The sequence below is a fragment of the Neltuma alba genome, unplaced genomic scaffold (genome assembly GCF_004799145.2).
Source record: "Neltuma alba isolate B1F8T4 unplaced genomic scaffold, ASM479914v2 tig00010280_pilon, whole genome shotgun sequence".
NCBI lineage: Eukaryota > Viridiplantae > Streptophyta > Magnoliopsida > Fabales > Fabaceae > Neltuma > Neltuma alba.
The window spans coordinates 447,554-469,963 of NW_021635203.1; positions in this window are offsets into that span (position 1 = coordinate 447,554).

The window sequence follows — 22,410 nt, forward strand, 5'->3', positions numbered from 1 at the left end:
TGAAAACTGGATAGTGAACAGTAATTTTCTGAAAATTAACATCTAAATTGAAATTTTTAAGCTTAAGACCATCCAAAGTGGTCTGGAATGATTCTAAATGAATGCTAAGGTATTATATAAGTAAGGTGTGACACTAAGCCAACACTCTTAGTACCTACTTAACGTTATTAGCTACTTAACTGGTTAACTAGATAAAATGCCTTAGGACTTAGCTTATATTAGACTCACATAGGTTCTTTAACTCTCAACCAAACTTAGATTCCTAGCACATTCAATTGGAAGCTTCAAGAACATGAACAATCAATTACAATAGACAAAAAGACTATAAGGCAATTGATTATCCACTAAAGGTAAATCTAGTACAAGTAATCAGAATCCAGATCAGGCATACCAGTACCAATCTTCAATACATACATCAATTGAACTACAACTAACATACATATAGAGTAGAAACTAAAATTAAACAAAATTACGCTTCCTTTTTGCTCTAGAAACTCAGAATAGCTTTATTAATCATCAAAGAGTAGATGAATTTAGCTTCTCATGACTAGAGAACAGCTACATCGAGCTCCTGGTTCTCCCTTGGCCATTGATTGTTGATATGAATACAAAGATGGATCAGATTCTGGAAAAGAGGAAGAATTGATCGGTGGAAAGTGATGGAATATGGATAGAAATAGTGTGGAATGGTAGATGGGATGAAATGAGAGTGGAGAGAATAGAGGACATGAGATCTGGATGAAAAACTACAAAATGGGATCTCCTCCTCGAAGATGCGCGTGATTCTATTTAAACTTGGAAAATTTAAGTCCTTTCTCTATGGTGAAGAGAATATTGCACCATGATGAAGCCAAAACGACATCGTTTGAATAAGTAGATCTTTGCTCCTCTATTATGTGTATTAACCGTGGCGAAGATAAATGTGTGCCACAGCAAAATAAGGTAGAATGGTCAAAGATATTGATAAAACTACCTACAATGCATACAAACCAAGGGTCAAAAGCACATACATATAAAATCACACAAAACATACAAAAACACATCTAAAACCTCACAATTCCATTCACAAACTCTTATGCATAATGAAGACTAATTATACCCAAAATATGCAATTATGAATGACAAAAGCATAAGTTTAGGATTAGAAATGTATGCAAATAATATGACTTATCAACTCCCTCACACTTAGCTTTTGTACTCCCAGGCAAAATCAAATCTAAACATAATGCAAAAGAGAAAGATGATATAAAACGAATAAGCAAGCTTAAGAGTTCAAGCTACAATGCAACCAACAGTGACTTTTTAATTAATATCAATCCATGAAACATTCTAATGCAAAGAAATATATTAATGATATGTAATTTAATCCAAATGAATAAGATATAGAAGTCCACACAAGGGGTTAGTGTATCACTCAACTCAAGTGTTTAGGGTTCTTTCACTCAATTCACTTTTCAGATGCTCTATCATATGCTTGTAATATCTCTACCTCTCTACCACTCAAATACATGAGCACTCAAGAATCAAGAGGACTTTTGTGGCTTGTAATGTAAAGGGTAGGAAGGTAATGCACAAGAATGCATATGAAGAGGAAGATAAAGTGTAGATCAATGAGTAGAATTTAATAGCATTAACAATGCTCAATTCAAGGTTTGATTTCTTGATCTTGAACTCTAAAGTTGCAAAGGTACTTTTATTCCTTATTTCCTTTTTTTTCCTTCCTTCCTTTATTTCTTTTTTCAACTTTTTTCTATTTTTTTCTTTTCATATTTCTCATTTCCTTTCTTAATTTTTCTTTTTGTTTCTTTTCTTCATTTTCTTTTCTTTCCATTTTTTTTACACCCATGCTTAAGTATCCATTTTCTCATATCAATCTATCAACTGAATCCATTGAAATGCTAGTGATTCTAAGGGGAAAGAATGAAACGAGATATGCATCTTTGTAAGAAGGAGGTTATATAAATGGGAGTGTAATGAATGGAGGATTCAACTAAAAAGCTCAAATGGGTAGCAAAGAATAAATCATGTATGGGTTGGCTATTTGATCTAAGTAGCTAATTTGAATGAATAACTCAATCATGTTCAAGTGATGTAAATGTTACATGTGGTCTTGATTACGAACTAGGACAAGTTCTAGAGAGCATAAGAGACAAGTGAATGCACATAAAGAAATGAATATAAAGGCCTAAAGAATCCTTCTAACTAGGCTTTGTCTTCCATATTCATTCACTTAAAGTAAAGAACATATCATACTTAATCTCATTGCACTAAAACATTTCACTTCATAATATTAATTTCCAAATCAAAATCAATTACAAATGCAATATTAAACTCTTAAAACAAGCTTAAATTTTCAAAAAGTTTTTGAAAACCAAGGTTTTACAAAGCATACAAACAACACACAAAACACAAAAACATAATATTCACTCCCCTACACTTAATTCTTGCAATGCAAATCTAAACAAAAGATAAGCAAGGAAGAAGGGTAACGGGTAGGATGGACAAGACTAAAATAACACACAAAACAAGAAATTAAAACACATAAACTACCTTTTACTATTGGTTATGCCCCTCCCCCATACTTGTTTGATAACATATAATCAAGTAGAGACAAGAACAAGGTGAAGAAAGAAACAACCTTACATCATGGTGGCTTATAGCTAGAGATGAAAATAAGGAGGAAATCCAGTCTTGTCCTCCTCGGTGGTGGCTCAGGCTCAATTAGCAGAGGATCCAAGTAATATGAAATTTGTAATCATAATACATCAACCAATTGTCCTATAAAAAGTTAACCAAACAAATAGCAATACCTACTCCAAGTGTGCCACATGAATCAAAGTATTTAAATCCATTAAAAGAATTAGTACATGTGCAGTGGCTAATTGAAGCATGCAATGTGAGAAAACTAAAGTTGGGAAATTTTGATAACAGGTGCTTCTCACAACCAATGAAATCAATCAAATCATCTATAGGCTCATAGCATGCAAAAGTAGGTATATCATAATGAACTTGGTTATCATCCATAATATCATCAAGATCAAGTATTACTTTGGCATTTAAAACATCAACCAAGTCAACATAATCACCATCTATATCAGGTCCAACTATATCTAAAGATAAGTCACATGATAGGAGTTGAGAGTGAGAATCATGAATATGCTTGACATCACTTAGCAAATGTATATGTTCATCAAGAGATACAAAATCAGGTTCAAGCAATTCAAAAGAATCCAAATGCATGTGATTAGCAATATGGAATGTATTGTCAATAGAAGTAGAAAGCATGCTCATGGAATCATAAATAATAGGCACATCAAACTCAGGAAAGCATGAATTAATCCTAGGACTAGTGACCAAGTTCAAAGCACCATTTTCATCTTTACTCTTATGTGAAGTAAAAGATGCAGAATCCAATTCAAAATCAGAGTGCAACACATCACTTTCACGTGTGAGAGGGAGAGGAGAAAATAAAGATGAAGAAGTTACCTTATGATCATGTGTCTCATGTATAGCACTAGGTCCTTGAGATTGAAGTCTTACTATGTCACTTACAAGTTTTCCCATGGCATCTTTGTAACCTTGTAACTCTTCTTCTAATTCCTTTGAATGTCCACATCCTTTCATTTCTTCAAGAAGTTTTAGGTAATATGGTTTTAATCTTGCAATAGCCTCTCTAAGCATTTAGATTTGTTCATCTCTAGGAATTAAACAAGGTGAGATATAATATGAATCACAAGAATAATCTTCACAATCCATAATAAGATAGAGTGGATAAATCTCAATAAAGATGAGTAACTAATGCATTCAAATCAAAGTCAAGGAAGGTATATGTGAAGAAAAATTTTCCAGCAAAAACATGCATGCACCGCAACAAAGAGCAGAGATCGCCGCAGTGATCCTTACAGAATCGACCTTCCCTATGTCCGATAATAGTTCGTCGTGATGAACAGAATAAGGCGTTGTGGTGATCCTTAACAGAATTGAAATTCTCTTTCTCAAATTTCTTTCTCAAAAACAGGTTTGCCGAGGCAAAGAGCTAACTGCGTCATGACGAAGCTTGACAAAATAGTGATAACAGAAATAGAACAAAGCGATTCCAAGGAGTTAAGATGCCAAAATGCACTAATAGATGTTTGAATTCTCAAAATACCTTTCAACACTCTTTTTACACTACAAATGACTTGTGTAGATGGGAAACCAATCCAAAATCTCAATATATGCAATCAATGGCAATCCAAAATTCTCAAGATTTCCAAATGAATATTGATGCTCAAATCAAGTTCAAAATGTTGCAAATGAAGTTTATAATAGACCAAACTTTACTTCTAACATTTCAATGTCAAAATCCAATAGAATGTTAGTAGCAAGAAAAAAAACATCAAAATGCAACAACAAAATTTTTGTTTAGTTTTTCTGAAAATTTTGACAAAAGAGAACAAAAACAAAATAACTAAGTGGAACTAACTGCACTATAGGACAACTAACCTAGGTGTCTGAGGAGCCAAGCCAAAAGCTCCTAGGTAATTAGGTATCTATTACATCTTGACCGAGGTTAAATTTATTTTTGCTTCCTTTGACCAAAATTTTCAAAAAAAAAAACCAAACAAAAATTTTGTTTTTGCATTTTGTTGCTGTTTGCTACTTTCATTCTATTAGGTTTTGACATTGAAGTGTTAGAAGTGAAGTTTGATATGTTGTGAACTTTACTTGTAACATTTTGAGCTTGATTTGAGCATCAAAACTGTTTGAAGAACTTTGAGACTTTAGATTGTCATTCATTGCATATATTGAGGTGTTGAATTGGTTTCCCATGTACACATGTCATTTTTAATGTAAAAAGAGTGCTGTAAGGTCTTTTGAGAGTTCAACTATCCATTTGTGCATTTTGGCATCTTAACTTCTTAGAATTGTATTGTTCTGCGTTACTATAAACATTCTATCATACTTCACTGTGGCATACTTAGCTCTTCGCCGCGGCCAACCTAATTCTAATAAAGAGAAAGTCGATTCTGTTAAGAATCATAGCGGCACATTAGCTCTTCACCACGACGAACCCGTTTCTAAGAAAGGGAATATCAATTCTGTAAAGAATTGTTATGGCGCCATCTTCTATTCGTTGTGGTGAACTATTATTAGACATAAGGAAGGTCTATTCTGCCAAGGATCGTCGCGATGATATCTAATCTTCACCGCGGCACACAAACCTACATACTTGTTGAAAATTTTCTTTACACATACCCTCACTTGATTCTGATCTAAATTCATTAGTTGCTCATCTTTATTGAGATTTATCCACTCTTTACATTATCATGGATTGTGAAGATTATTCTTGTGATTTGGATTATATCTCACCTTCTCTAATTCCTAGAGATGAACAAATCCAAATGCTTAGAGAGGCCATTAAAAGATTAAAACCACATTACTTGAAACTTCTTGAAGAAATTAAAGAATGTGGACATTCAAAGGAATTAAAAGAAGAGTCAGAAGGTTAGAACGATGTTATGGGTAAACTTGTGAGTGACATAACAAGACCTCAATCTCAAGGACCTAGTGCTATACATGATACACATAATCATAAGGTAACTTCTTTATCTTTATTTTCTCCTCTCCCCCTACATGTGAAAGTCATATCTTGCATTCTGATTTTAGATTGGATTCTACATCTTCCACTTCACACAAGAGCAAAGATGAAGATGATGCTCTGAAATTAGTCACTAGTCCTACAATTATTTCATGCTTTCCTAAGTTTGATATGCCTATTATTGATAATCCCATGAACATGCTTTCTACTTCCATTGATAATGCATTTCATTTTGCTAATCATATGCACTTAGATTCTTTTGAATTGTTTGAACATAACTTTGCATCTTTTGATGAACATATACATTTGCTAAGTGATGTCAAACATATTCATGATTCTCACTCTCAACTCCTATCATGTGACTTATCTTTAGATATAGTTGGACCTGATGTAGATGGTGATTATGCTGACTTGGTTGATGTTTTAAATGCCAAAGTAATACTTGATCTTGATGATACTATGGATGATAACCAAGTTCATTATGATATACCTATTGTTGCATGCTATGAGCCTATAGATGATCTGATTGATTTTATTGGTTGTGAGAAGCACCTATTATCGAAAGTGTCCGACTCTAGGCTTTTCACATTGCATGCTTTATTTGGCCACTGCACTTATACTAATTCTTTCCGTAAATTTAAATACTTTAATTTATGTGGCACACTTGGAGTAGGTACTGCTGTTTGTTTGGTTAACTTGCAGGACAATTGGTTGATTCCTCATGATTACCAAATTCCATATCACTTGGATCCTCTGCTAATTGAGCCTGAGCCACCACCGAGGAGGACAAGACTGGATTTCCTCTTGATTTTCATCTCTAGCTATAAGCCACCATAACAGTAAGGTTGTCTCTTTCCTTACCTTGTTCTTGGTTTTATTTGATTATATGTTATCGAACAAGTGTGGGGGAGGGGCATAACCAGTAGTAAAAGGTAGCTTGTGTGTTTTGCTTTCTTGTTTTGTGTGATATGTTTGTTCTATCTATTCTATCTTGTACCCTTTTTCTTTGCTTATCTTTTTTTTAGATTTGCATTAAGGACAATGCAAGGATTAAGTGTGGGGAGTGAATATTGTGTTTCATGTTTTGTGTCTTTTGTTGTCTTTTGTAAAAACCTCAATTTTTAAAACTTTTTGAAGATTTAAGCATGTCCTAGGAGTTTAGTGTTACATTTGTGATTGATTTTGATTTGGAAATTAATATTATGAAGTGTAATGTTTTAGTGCATTGAGATTAAGCATGATATGTTCCATAGCCTAGGTGAATGAATATGGAAGAAAAAGCCTAGTTGGAAGGATTCTTTGGACCTTTATATTCATTTCTTGTGTGCATTTACTTGTCTCTTATGCTCTCTAGAACTTGTTCTAGTTCTTAATGAAGATCTTGCATCTTTTGAATATGATTGAGGCATTCATTCAAATTAGCTACTTAGACTAAATGGCCAACCCTTATATGATTTACCCTTTGCTATCCATTTGAGCCTTTTAGTTGAATCTTCCATTTATTTCACTCCAATTTATATAAACTCTTTCCTGCAAGGATGCACATCTCATTCACCAGCATTTTAATAGATTCAATTGATGGATTGATATGAGAAAATGCATACTTGAGCATGGCTGCAAGGAAAAAAAAGAGATGGAAAGAAAAGAAAAAGAAAATTAACAAAAGAGATGAGAAACATGAAAAAAAAAAAAAGAGAAAGAAAAAGTTGAAAAGAAATGAAGAAAGCAAGAAACAAAAAGAAAAAAGGAATAAAAGTACCCTTACAACTTTAGAGTTCAAGACCAAAAAACTAAACCTTCAATTGAACATTGCTAATGCTATTGAATTCTACTAATTAATCGACACTTTATCTTTCTCTTCATATGCATTATGGTGCCTTACTTTCCTACCGTTTACATTACAAGCCACAAAAGTCCTCTTGATTCTTGAGTGCTCATGTATTTGAGTGGTGGAGAGGTAGAGCTATTACAAGCATATGGTAGAGCATTTGAACAAGTGAATTAAGTGAAAGAATCCTAAACACTTGTGAGTTGAATGATACATTAACCCCTCGTGTGGTCTTTTATATCTTATTCATTTGGATTAAGTTACATAACATTGTTTGATTTTTTTGCATTAGAATGTTTCATGGGTTGATATTAATTGAAAAATCAGTATTGGTTGCATTGTTACTTGAACTCTTAAGCTTGCCTATTCCTTCTCCATTATCTTTCTCTTTTGCGTTATGTTTAGATTTGATTTTGCCTGGGAGTGAAAAAGCTAAGTGAGGGGGAGTTGATAAGTCCCATTAATTGCATATATTTTTAGTCTTAAACTTATGCTTTTGTTAATCATAATTGCATATTTTGGGTATAATTAGTCTTTATTGTGCATAAGAGTTAGTGAAGCAATTGTGAGGTTTTATTTGTGTTTTTGTATGTTTTATGTGATTTTATACGTGTGTGCTTTTGATTCCTTAGTTGGTATGCATTGCAGGTATTTCACATGTGAGAGGGAGAGGAGAAAATAAAGATGAAGAAGTTACCTTATGATCATGTATATCATGTATGGCATTAGGTCCGTGAGATTGAAGTCTTGCTATGTCGCTCACAAGTTTACCCATAGCATTCTTGTAACCTTCTAACTCTTTTTCTAATTCCTTTGAATATCCATATCCTTTAATTTCTTTAAGAAGTTTCAAGTAATGTGGTTTTAATCTTACAATAACCTCTCTAAGTATTTGGATTTGTTCATCTCTAGGAATTAAAGAAGGTGAGATATAATCCAAATCACAAGAATAATCTTCACAATCCATAATAAGGTAAAGATTGGATAAACCTCAATAAAGATATGCAATTGATGTATTCAGATTAAAAGCAAGTGAGGGTAGGTGTAAAGAAAATTTTTCAGTAAAAAGTGCATGCGCCATGGTAATCCTTACAGAATCAACCTTTCTTGTGTCCGATAGTAGTTTGTCATGGCAACAGAATATAACGCCATGACCATCCTTAATAGAATCGAAATTCTCTTTCTTAAAAATAGGTTCACCATAATGAAAAGCTAATTATGCTGAGGCGAAGTATGACAGAATCGAAATACTCCCTACCAGAATTAGGTTCACCGCGGCAAAGAGCTAAATGCACCATGGTAAAGCCTAACAGAATGGTCACAGCAGAAACAGAATAATGCAACTCCATGGGGTTAAGATGCCAAAATGCACAAATAGATGTTTGAACTCTCAAAAAACCTTTCAACACTCTTTTTACACTAAAAATGACTTGTGTAGATGGGAAACAAATCCAAAATCTCAATATATGTAATGAACGGCAATCCAAAATTCTTACAGTTTTCGAAAACACTTTTAATGTTCAAATCAAGTTCACAATGCTACAACTAAAGTTCACAGCAGACCAAACTTCACTTCTAACAATTGAATATCAAAATGCAAAAGAATGATAGCAGCAAAAAGCATCACAATGCAACAATAACATCTTTTGTTTGATTTTTCTGAAAAATTTTGATAAAAGGAAGTAAAAACAAAACAACCATGTTTAAAATGCAATAGACACCTAATTACCTAGGAGCTTTTGGCTTGGCTCCCCAGCAACGGTGCCATTTTTTATTAATCGTGTCATAGGGCTCTCAAAACAATAACTAAGCTAATTGCACTATAGGGCAACTAACCTAGGTTTCAATCTCTTAGAGGAGCCGATTACAAAATACTAACTAACTAGGTGTTAATTACAAATTAACCAAGAGAAGTGATAGAATTTAATTGACTATTCTAAAATGAGGAAAGATAACTATTGTTTATGATTTTCTGATTTTATTATGGAATGGATGATGAATGTAGTGAATCTCCTTGATGGTTTGACTTAGCTACACTTTCTTGTTTCACTTGTACTAAGTTCAATTGCATCTCAGTTAGCCAACACTCTTAGTATCTAATTAACATTGTTAGCTATCTAACTGGTTAACTAGATAAAGTGTCTTAGGACTTAGCTTATATTGGACTCACAGAGGTTCTTTAGCTCTCAACCAAACCTAGACACCTAGCACATTCAACTAGAAGCTTCAAGAACATGAATAATCAATCACAACAGACAAAATGACTATAAGGCTATTGATTATCCATTAAATCTAAATCCAATACAAGTAATCAGAATCCAGATCAGGCATACCAGCACCAATCCTCAATACATATATCGATTGGACTACAATTAACATACATATAGAGTAGAAACTAAAATTAAATACAATTAAGCTTCCCTTAGGCTCTAGAAACTCAGAGTAGCTTTATCAATCATCAAGGAGTGGGCGAATTCAACTGCCTATGACTAGAAAATGACTCAATTGAGCTCCTGGTCTTCTTTTGGCCATGAACCTCTGAATTGGAGAAGGATATGGATCAGATTATGGAAGAGGAGAAGAATAATCAGTGAAAATTAATAGAGTGTTGTTATAAATGGTGTGGAATGGTGGATGGAACAGAGAAGATGACATCTGGATGAAAAACTGAAAAATGGGATCTGATCTTTCGAGCGCAAGCGATCTGATTTAAATCTAGCAAATTTCGGTCCTTTCACCGCGGCGAAGCCAAAATGATGCCGTTTGAATAAGTAGATCTTTGCTCCTCTATTATGTGTGTTCATCATGGCAAAGATAAATGTGCACCGTGGTGAAATGAGACAGAATGGTCAAAGATGTTGATAAAGCTACCTGCAATGCATACAACCCAAGGGATCAAAAGCACATATATATAAGATCACACAAAACATACAAAAACACAAATAAAACCTCACAATTCCATTCACTAACTCTTATACATAATGAAGACTAATTATACCCAAAATATGCAATTATGAATGATAAAAGCATAAGCTTAGGACTAGAAATATATGCAAATAATAGAACTGATCAATAATGATTTTATATTTTTTTTAAATTCCATAAAAAAATTTAATTCAATTTTTTTAGGTAAAAATGAAGCAAGAGGCTTCGTCCAACATGGAAACTCATTCTTATGGTTCGTTTAGCATAGAATACATGGATGATGTGCTTCCACAATACAAGCCATTAAGTGATGACTTCAAGGAGGAGTTAGAGATGTAACCAGAGGAGGACCTTGAGATGGATCCTGAGGAGGATCCAGAGATAGACCCTAAGGAGGATCCAGAGATAAACCTTAAGGAGGATCCAGAGATAGACCCTGAGGAAGATCTAGAAATGGACATTGAGAAGGACCCAGAAATGGACCCTGAGGGAGACTTGGAGATGGACATTGAGGAGGACTCTGAGATGGTTCTAGAGGAGGATCCCGAGGAAGAGGATCTTCTTAAGCATGGTCCCGTGGATCATGTCACATTCTATTAATTTTAACCCTGAAAATAAAAAATATAATATAGATCATGGGTCAAGCAGGATAGCCAATAGATAGACTGCACAACTTTTGAACTGAAACTAGACTAGGGACCGGATTGTCATTTTCAAAATATTCGATCAATATTGAACAGAGTGGGAAAGGGTACTCAAAATTCTAAAAAATTCCCAAAAAATTATGAAAAATAGAATAAGAGGTATAGAATAGTATTTGAGACCTGAAAGGTAAAAACAATATAAAAATAAATTATTTTGAAATTTTTCTGTATTTTCTTGGAATTTTGGCTAATTAAAGGAAAATTAGTCAAATTGAATTATTTAAAATACATAGGGGCCTCAATAATTCATGAAAAAATTAGAAAAATTATTTGACATGTTATTATGAATTTTAAATTTTTTTTCCAACTTTTAAAGATGTAGAGGCTAGCTTTAAATTATTTAAAGTGAAATTATATGGTGAAAAACTAATTTTAGGAAAAATTTAATTGAAGAAGTTATAGAGCAAAATAAAAGCTAAGAAAATTAAAGAAACCTCTCGTCATCAAAAGGAAGCTATTGGTGTAAGGAAAGAAATTTTTAGAGACAGTGAATTTAACAAGATCTAAGAAAAATTTAATCGATATCATGAAACTATACAGTGTAATAACTATAAGCTTTATGGGGCCAAAATTTCTCCTATTTTTCTAACCTATATGGTGCCATTTGAGAAGGAAGAGGACTTAAGTGGAATAAGACAATTTGTTGAAGGATAGAATTGGAAGAATGGAATTATGGATAAAATATAAGGAATTTTACACATGAGAGCTTATGTGTCCCATGAGGTGGCACCTTCATTTAATTTGGAGGATACCTAAGAGGAGCAAATAGTGTGTTATGAGGGAAGAAGAGAAGAGATGGAGCCAAGTGTCCTATGGTAAAAATCAATGGTAAAATGGGTTACCAAATAACCAAGACTTAGAGTAGGTTTATAAATACTATCTCCTCTCCTCTTAGGTTACTCTTTTCGGTCAATTTGGAGAGCTTGGGAAGCTAAAGGTTTTGGCCAAGAACGAGAAGAGAAGGATGGGTGAAAGAACAAGGCCAGTCTAAGTGATTTCAAATCTTTAATCAAGGTAAAAGCATGACTATCCTCTGTAGTGCTTTATTTTCTATAGATTGATGGTTTTAAACTTGGTTTTGATAGAGTTTAATGGTTGGAAACCCTAAGTGATGGTGCTGCACAACATGTTTCTTGATGGATTATGATTGATATTAAGTTGGTATATGGATTAAGGGATAGAAAATGGCTGTTTGCTGATGATTAAACCTTGTTATTTGAAAGATTTCAACTTATGCAATTGTAGGAAATTGTTTGGCCAAGGTTGATATGTTGTCATAGGGTTTGATTTTTGTTGTTTAATGCTTTCAATAAGTTTAGAATGTGAATTTGTGCACCGGTATATGAAAAACATATGTTTGGAAATATTGAAATTGAAAATAGAATTTTTGGAACCCTAGGGAACCCTCTCGGCCAAACTGAAAAGAAAGGAAAGAGTTAGATTTTGATGAATTTAAGTTCAAATATGGATTCTACATAACAAATTATGTAGGAAAAACCTATGAGAATTATGTTAAGAAGAATGATGCTAAAACCCTAAATTAAAGGCTAAAGGGTCAGGGCTTTAGAGAGAATTGTTTAATGGAATGGTATTATTGATTTGGAATACCATTATCCTTCTTGTTTGATAGGCATTATTTTTGAACAAGTGGGAGCTCAAGAACAAAGGCAAGATGCTGTGTTATTCAAGGAGACAAGAGGTAGCTTCGAACTTACAATTTAATGTTATCTTGTTTGGTTGTTACTATGTGCAATTCCTTGTTTATATGCCATGTTATAAATGAGCTTGATAGATGATAATGTGTTTGACTTATTGCATTGTATGTCATGGCTATATGCACTATTGAATTGATTTTTTAGAATGGTTTAATCCTCTCTTCCATGGCATGAAAGTTGATTGATAATTTGTGAAGTTACATGCCACATGCCTTGTTTGATTGATATTATAATTGTGGTTCTATGCTATTGAGATTTTCATGAAATCTCATTCTCCTCTATATCCAAAATAACACTATTAGGGGCTGCAAGTGGTCATGGGAAAGGCAAGGAAGTGATCACACCATAAGGGTTATTTATGTGGAACTTTATGAACTTTTATGCTATAATATTGTAATAATTATGAGTTTAATGACTTGTTGACTATTTGGAGGCTTGTAACTTATGTGAAAAATGCTTGATAGATGCTGTGACATATGGTATAAGTATCCTTGAATTGCTAAGATTGAATAATGGTAAGTTCAGCTTTTAAAAGATAAAATTTAACCTAAAATGAGCCAAAGTTTAACCACACATGATTCAGAGTAAATGAAGAAATTTGATCATGAAACTTGGCAGATCAATAGATTTCATTTTTAGCTTTAAAAGAAGTGGTAATTTATAAAAATTAGAGTTTTGCATGTTATGCCTTTTCAGAGTTAGGCATAAATTCTAAAAAAAATTGACTATATGAACAATGCACATTTACGTGGATATTGAGAACGCATGATCTGAGCTTCCAATCTGGAATTAGTTTTCCTTTAAAGATATCGTTGTAAGATTCAAGTAGAATTTGGAACCATCTCGTTTCGATTTTTTTCAAAATTGGTTATGATTTTTCAAAATTGGGCCAATTTTAGGGTTATAATGAATAGTAATCCGAGAAAAGAAATTTAAAAATTCAAAGTTTTCCAACTTCTTAAATGTTTCCAAATGCTTCTACTTGATATAAAATTAGATGATAAATTAAGGTGTTACAAATCACATGGAAGAACTTCAAGAAATTTATACAGATTCCGAACTAGAGTCAGCAACTTCCTATCCTTATGGACTTCTTGAAGAAGATGAAGAAGTAAATCAACTTCTCACTCCTACTTTGGGAAGAAGGATAGTGAAATACAACGCAAAAAGAATTAAAATTTTCAAGGATATAAATAGAGTTCTTAAAAGATATGTTATAAGTATGTATAATACTGAAAGCATTAACTTTTATCCTAATGTCATGATAATGTTTCGTGAAAAAGTTAGAGTTAAAAAGAATAGAAAATGAAGGACATGTAGGTCTATGCTGTAAATGTAGTAGTTAAGAATCACATCAAAATCACCCAAGCTTAGAAAGGCTCTTATCGATTTTTGCACATATTTTGATTTTTTTTTTTTATGTTATGGCTTCTGTATGAAGAGACATAGTTCTTTGTAATGCTTTCAATGTTATGACTTGACTTATATGCAATTTTCATTTGATTTTTATAACAATTGTTGATAGATTTTTCTTGAGTGGAAGTTTTTAGAAGATAAGTCTTCTAAAAGTCATTTTTTTATTGGAAAGTACTTATATTTCAAATTCTTAATGGAATCTAATGATAATGCTAGACTCTGTGTGATAGGAGGTACAAATGTACTCTCCTAATTGTGGACCTATCATTATCATTGTCATTATTTTGATGATTTGAATCTTCCAGAAACCGTAATGCATTAAATTGTTGCATAAGCTGGGTTTGATTATCTATAAATAAAATTTGAGCTACATCTGGTATGTTTTTAATAGGTGGAATGATGTAACTTGCTATTGAGCCAAAGACAAAGGACTTGGTTAAATGTGAAGTTATTGATAAGAGAGAACTGAAATCTTGGCATTATCTAAATGTCTATGGAAAAGCGCAATACTTCCTTACATAACTGATACTAATTAATTTTATTTGTTAATGGCACATTATGCCTTCATTGGTATTTTTAACAGATAAATATGCATTTGACATTTATATTATCTTCTTTCTTTCATGCATCAATGTTACAAACAAGGACTAGGAAGACATCAAATTTGGGGCAGATAATGAATTAGATTTCTACATTGTCTTATTTGGACATGGATGCTAGAAAGGTTCATGAATTAGAAGATTACCTATAAAGTATTTTTCTAGATGCTTCTTCGCGTTCAAAAATATTAGTCTTCTCTATCAACATCTGCAGACATGAGATAGAAACACATGATTATTAAATAACAAAAATTTTGTCATCAACAAATGGATATTGGAAACCAAATAAATGAACCAATACCTTTGGTAGCTAATAGAAATATCTTCCACCATGCAATAAGGCAAATGCACTCCTCTATGTTGTAAAGAGACAGAACACCTTATTATGAAATAATAGAAACATAGAAATTTAACAACCAACAAATTGCTATTGGAAGCCGAAGAAACAAACATAGATGTCTCAGAAAGTATGAGAGTCACCCACCATGGTTTGTTGTTGCTAATTTTTATGAGGAAAACAAATCTGAGGCAAGGACGGGGGAGTGAGAGGATCAAGCCACCTAAATGAGGAAAGGGCTTTGTTGAAGGGAAATGAAGAAGCACAACTATTGGGCTAAGAATGAATCATAGAGATCATTGATGGAATGAATTAGTGAAGAGAGAGTGTGGAGGAAAAGAAAATTGATGAAAAGCCGATGGAGGGAACTTAGGTGAAATTTAATGCCAAGCCAACGAGTTTAAATGTATGAGATGCCGAATTCAAAATTCAAAATTTGAAAACCCTAGGATTAGAGAGATGAGAATGTGGGGGAGAGAAATTTCATCATAACCTTTTGAAATCTTTCTTCTGGTTTTGATGCTTGAGGGAGGGCTCAGTCAAACGATTTTGAATTTTGTCTTTGAATGGAACATTGTCTATGTCAATGATCGACCCAAAATCGAAATATATGCTCTCTTGAATCTAGAGTTCGTTGGCCTCTTCTCCATCTTCATGTTTCTGTGCCGCCTGTAATTCAGCCTTATGCAGATCTGCACACTGCGACCCTAAATGCCTTGCTTCACTTTGTTCTCTCTTCTCTGTTACTTAGCCTTCATGATAGTAACTTCTTTTCTCTCTAGTTTCAAGCCGTCTTATGGAAATTAAAAAATGACAGAGTTTTTTTGCATAATATCCCCCTTTTATATTGTTTTATTTTTTATAATAGAAGTTCATATTTAAAAATTACATAAAATATTTATATATTTAATAGTAATTCGTGTGATTAATTTAAAATAGTAAAAATAAGGTTTAAAAATAAAAATTTTATAAGATTAAAGGAGATAATAAAAAAAAATTTTCCATACATAAACTTTCTCAAATATTAGAACTTCATTGTTTTTTTATTATTTTAAATCGTCTCATGAAAATTGCAAAAAGGATGGGATTTTTTCTTAATGTCCACCTTTGATATTGTTTATTTCACAATGGAATTTTATTATTTATACATAAAATTATATGTTTAAAAAATAAAATTTAAAAATAAAATATTTTATAAGATTTTATTTTTAACCAAAGTCCTTTGACTTTAAGAATAATATTCAATGATTCAATAAAAAAAATAATGTTTCTAATTTTCATAGAGGACTTTTAAAGCCTATTAAAACCAAACATGGCATACACCCAATTGTGCAAGCCAACAAACACAAAGTCCTAGAATTCTTTTCTCAAGCCATATTTTGTTTTTGAACCAGTGACAAAAGCAAAGTTTACAAAGTACATATTGAGAGTAAACCAAGTGAAAAGGAATTAAAATAAAGAAAACAATATTTAGAAATAATATTAAACTTATAATAAGAATAATTGTGAAGAAGTGCAAGGATTTCCTGCTAAGTAATAGTTGAATGGTTGATGGAGCAAACATGAAGTTGTAGAAATCTGTTGTCAACACTATGGATGCCCGACAATGGTTTGTCCTGAGAGTTTAATATGGTAGATTGTCTTATCTAAAATAAAGATGCCCTAATACATTTGGAAAGAAATGATTCCCTTGCCAGAGTGAGGTTTTGCCAGAGAAATTCTTTCAAGGGTTTGCCTTGATAATAGAGGATACCATGACAACAGTAGGTATGAGCATTTTCATATTTATATAGAAGAATATCCCAATCATGCATCTGAATAAGTTGTTGAGGCAGATCTAATTGTATATCTTGTTGCAAACAAGTTTGCTCACAAGCATAGTCAAAAACAAAAGCAAAGAATGAGCTTAAACGGTGAATCTCCTGAATCATTGACAAGGGAGGTTTCTTTTTACCCTCATGCAGAAATCTCTTTTTTTTCTGCCAAATTGTATGCAATAAGCAAATAATGCCACAAATTAAGTGGGAATGGCCATCTTTTTGCAAAGCAATGAAAGTGAAAGTGATCCAGATTTTGAAATCCTGAAAGCTATCAAGCTCAAGCCAAATTGAGAAGCAACCATACCAAAGAGCTCTAGTATAAGGGCAAGAAAAGAACAAGTGCTCAAAGGATTCCTCTTCATCACAACCAAGTTGGCACAAAGTGAGACTGTTGAGATGATGAATCTTCAAGATATCAGAGGACGACAATGCTTGATTTAATAGTGTCTAAATGAATAGCAACTGTTTATATGGTAACTGTAGCTTCCACAAAAGACACCTGAAATATGAAGAAATTGTGCTCATAATATCAGGCGTAGACCAAATGATCTTCATTCTATCTTTAACAAGGTACTCACATAAGGAGTTACCATTCCAGATTAATTTGTTGATAGATTTAAAAAGGAGTTATGTAAATTCATGATTTGCTTGGCAATATCCTGGCTATAAATAAGGTTAATCAGATGAGAATTCCAAATCATTGGATTCCAAGTAGAAGAGACATGCAATAAACAATCGAACACCATTTTATTATCCATATGATGTCAAAGATCTTGCTCCATAGGCCACCATAAATAGTGGTTTAAGGGGACAAGCAAACCATTTCCTATCCTCCATTTTAATCTTCCAACCATCAAATTAGCATGGTTAGTAATTCCTTTCCAGATCCAAGAAGAATTGTAAGGGAGTTTGATCATGGAAGGAGAATGAATGTCAATGTATTTCACTTTTAAAGAGGAAGCTAATAAGGATGGTTCTTTAGAGTTGATGACTCTCCAAATTTGTTTTGCAAAGAGTGCTTGATTTACCTAATAAGCCAAAAAAGTTTATCTCTTTTTACCAGATAAATTTTCCTTTTATTAGAAGAAGTTCCCAAAAAAAAAAATAGCAAAACAAGCACCAATTCTCTCACAAACATATGAAGGGAGTTTGGTACAAGAGAGAATATGAATGTTGACTGGGGCCGAGATTGATTTTATCAATGTGAGTCTAGAAGCTAGAGATAAAAGTTTAGAATGCCAAGCAGTGATCCTGTGCTCAACTAAGTCTATAACTTGCTGATTAATTTGAGATTTACTTCTCCTGGGGTCAATCCAAGTGCCCAAGTACTTGCTTAGTTTGGATGAGAAATGAAAACCCATAAACTTGGAATATTTGACCTTGTTTGAGTAGGAAATATTGGGGTTGAAAATCATGAAAGATTTTGAGCTATTGCACAATTGACCAGACAAGAGCCTATACATGTTAAGTACAAGTTTAGCAGAGTAAAGATTTAGTGAGTTACACTCAAGAAAAAGAAAAGAATCATCAGCATATAGTGAATGAGAGATGTCCTTTGCCCTTTGACAAACCTTAGTGCCTTTCCAATGACCCGAAATTTGAAGCTAATTGATCAAGCAAGATAGAATATTGGCAGAGATAACATAAAGGTAAGGGGATAGTGGATTACCTTGCCTGATACCCTTGTTAGGAGTGATGATTGGGGTGAGCTTTCTATTAAGGTGGATCTGGTAATCAATAGTGATGCTACATTCCATAATAAGAGAAATCCATTTCTGTGGAAAATTCATGACTTTCAAAACAACATGGATAAAGTTCCATGATAGCTTATTGAAAGCTTTGGAGAAGTCAATCTTAATAGCAATAATCTTCCTCTGGCCATTTCGAGCATTGTGAATTTGGGAGAGAATATCTGATGCTAGAAGGATGTTATCTGAAATTAATCTTCCTTTTAGAAAAGCACATTGGTTTGGTGCTATGACAGAGTGTGAGACCATTTTTAAGTCTATTACTCAAAACTTTGGAGACAACCTTGTATATGACATTGTAGAGATTTATGGGTTGGAAGTCCCTAAAACTATAATGTTTGTCAGATTTAGGAATTAAGATAATTTGAGTTTTATTGAAACTTCTCAACATATGCTCTGTGTTCTAGAAGTGAAGCACCATTTTATAAACATCCTCCTTTACAATTTCCTGAAGTGTGGAAGAATTTAGCATTAAAACCATCAGGCTCTAATGCACTATCCTTCGGTAAACCAAAAACTGCATCTTTGACTTCCAGTAAGGTGACAGCTGCATCAAAGAGTCATAATCTGACTCAAATAGAGAGGATATGGGGACTAAAGAAAGATTTTGGATAAGATATTCAAGTGAAAGAGAAGAGGAATCCCAGTATAGGTCTTGGAAAAATTGAAGAGCCTTTTTTCTGAAAGGTCTTGTTCTTCTGAAGTCCAAGTACCATCCTGTTTTTGAAAACTATGAATGTAGTTGGTTGCCGCTCTTTTATTGACCGTGGCATGAAAATACTTTGTATTTCTTTCTCCTTCAACTACCCATTTGAGTTTGGCTCGTTGAGACCAATAACTAGCCTCATAATCATAGAGAAATTCTAAATCATGCTTCGCATTTAAAAAAAAGAAGAGATCAGGGAATTAGATTGATCCAAATTTAGGTCAATAGAGGTAGAAATCTCTTGAAGTAACTTTTCTGCTTGAGATATTCTATAAGAAAGATTTCCAGTACTATATTTGCTCGAAGTTATTAGGGAAGTAAGAGTGTCACTAAGTTTCCCATGAACTTGGAAAGAAGGGGAGCCAACTATCAGTTGGGACCAGCTATCATGAATAATATCAGAGCATTGGGGAAAATTAATCCATAAATTTTCAAATTCCCTTGTCTTTCTCTTCACTATTTGATGATTAGTTAAGAAGAGGAGAGGGCTGTGATCTGAAGCTACCAGGGGAAGGGTAGTCACAAAAGAAGATGAGTAAGTTTGCAGCCATTGTAGATTACAAAAGCCATTTCAAGCTTTTTCATGACATTAGCTTCCAATTTTCTGCTATTAGTCTACGTGAAAGCAAGTCCATTTTGGGTGATATGTATTAAATTTGCTTCGTTTAAACACTGGACAAATTGTTCTATGCAACTTGAAGAGCCTTTGCAATTTGATTTATCTTGCCATGAGAAAATCTAGTTGAAGTCACCAATGAGTAGCCAAGACAAGGTTATGTGTTCACTTGTTAACTTGATTCAGTCCCAAAGCACGTATTTAAGATTAGTAAAGGGACGTCCATAAATAGAGGTAATGTAGTACGATATAGAGTTTTCATTACTAGTGATAAAGTAGTGACAGAAGAAGGGAGATACCTCCAATAGTTCAACATTAATCTTGTCTTTCCATCCTACAAAAGTCCCACCTTCCTTATTTCCTACATCAGTACCAGAGAAACTATTGTAACCTAAAGGAAGAAGACTGTTGCAAGTAGAGTGGAGATTAATCTTAGTTTCTGAGACGTACAAGAAGTTAGGCTAATGTTTACCCACAAGTTGCTTGTAGCGATGAACTGCCGTGGTCTTCCTGAACCCGTGATAATTCCAACTAATGATCCTTATGGCTGCTAGGGAAGCTTTCTATGGGCAGCTTCCCAAGCTCTTTCAGTAGTGTTTGAAGAAGAGGTTAAGGTCTTGAATTTTTTCTTGATTGTCTCAATAGTAAGTGTCACTTCTAGTTGTCTTTTTCGATTAGTGGGTTCATGAAGAAGGAACTCAGTGAGATCTTTCTTGGGGAGAGAGTTGATATCAAGCCTATGAGAATTCTGGTGCGCAGCTTCTTAGGCCTTTTTAATAGTGTTTGAAGAAGCTAAGGTCTTCAATATTTTCTTGACTACTTCAATGGTAAATGTCACTTCTACCTGTCTCTTTCTGCTTGTGGGTTCTTGAACAAAGAACTCAATGAGATCATTCTTGGGAGGAGAGTTAAGATCAAGCATATAGAAGCCATTGCCAAAAATAAATGCAGTAGATTCATTACCTCGATAGTTGATTTCCAACATAATTGGCTCAAAGATGCAATCACCTTGATGTTGCACCTTTATCTTCTTAATTGAATTCAAGCACTCATCTTGGTTCTATTTATTTTTCCATTTTTGCAAAATTGTAATTTGTTGATAAACCTCTTTCCCATCTAAACACTGAGAAAATTCTTTTTGAAACCTCCCATCTTCATCTTTATTAGAGTCCTTATATTCACTCTATTGAGATGACAATTGATTTTGAGCAATTTGTTGATTATCATTTCCTCCACAAGGGATATCATCTTCAAAAATAGGATTAGCTTTCTTATCCTACTGATGCAATTATCACAATTAGAAGAATCAGTATTCCTGAATTGCTTATTTGTCTATGAAGAATAAGGGGAGATGTGAAGAAGCTTTAGAGGATTAAGGTCTTGAACAAAAAAATTATCATTGCAACTCCATATCTTGGTGGACCTCCCTGTATTTTCCCATTGTAAAAGCTGGGCTTAGGCTCTTTAAACAAAGAAGGATGTGATTCATAAACAAGTTTACATCCATATTCCTTGAAATTTTGTTTAACTGTATCTATGCCTTCTCGAACGTGATGAGAATTCAAGTTACAATCATGAACGATGTGCCCAATTTGCCCATAATGCCAGCAAATTCTGAAAATTCTCTTATAATGAGTCTCGACTCAAATGCATTTACCATTGTCTAGCTGAACAAATATTGCTGAAGAAAGCAGAAGAGATAAATCAATGTTGATTTTAATTCTGAAGAAACACATTGCTGACATCATCTATCTGATCATCAAACTCCAAAAATTCTCCAAACAAGTTGCCAAGAACTCTTGCAACTTCCAAATTGAAATACTCTAAAGGAAGACCCCATAATTGAATCCATATAGGAATTTTTTGAAGGCTGAACTCTTGTGGAATTAAGTTAGGTTCCCAATCAACTATATGAAATAATATATTATCCAACACCCAAGGCCCATTATGTAATACAAATCTTAGATCTTCCTTTTTGTCAAAGTAAATAAGATAGCAGTTTTCTTTTTTGCTAACTATATCAACTTTACCTTGCAATTTTCAAACTGCTTTTATCATTGCTTGCATGCACCGAATAGATTTATTTTTTTTATCTATAAGAACACTCAAGATGCAGTTTTTGAGAAAAGCACGCTTTGCTTGTATTGAAGAAGAAACCAATTTAGACCAGAGAGCCATCAGTAAATCACCAAGACAAAACTAGAGTATATAAAAAAACTATATCAACTAGCGAGCCACAAGGCAAAACCAACCCACAGCAACAACACAACCCAAAGAAATAAGAAGCAACACCAAGTAGCAAATAAAAGCAAAGGACCAAAATAGTATGACTAGTTGAGCTATTTTGAATCCTTGATGAAAAATAAAGTCAAAGGAAAACTAAGAGAACTACCAAACACCTTAGATTGAAGAGTC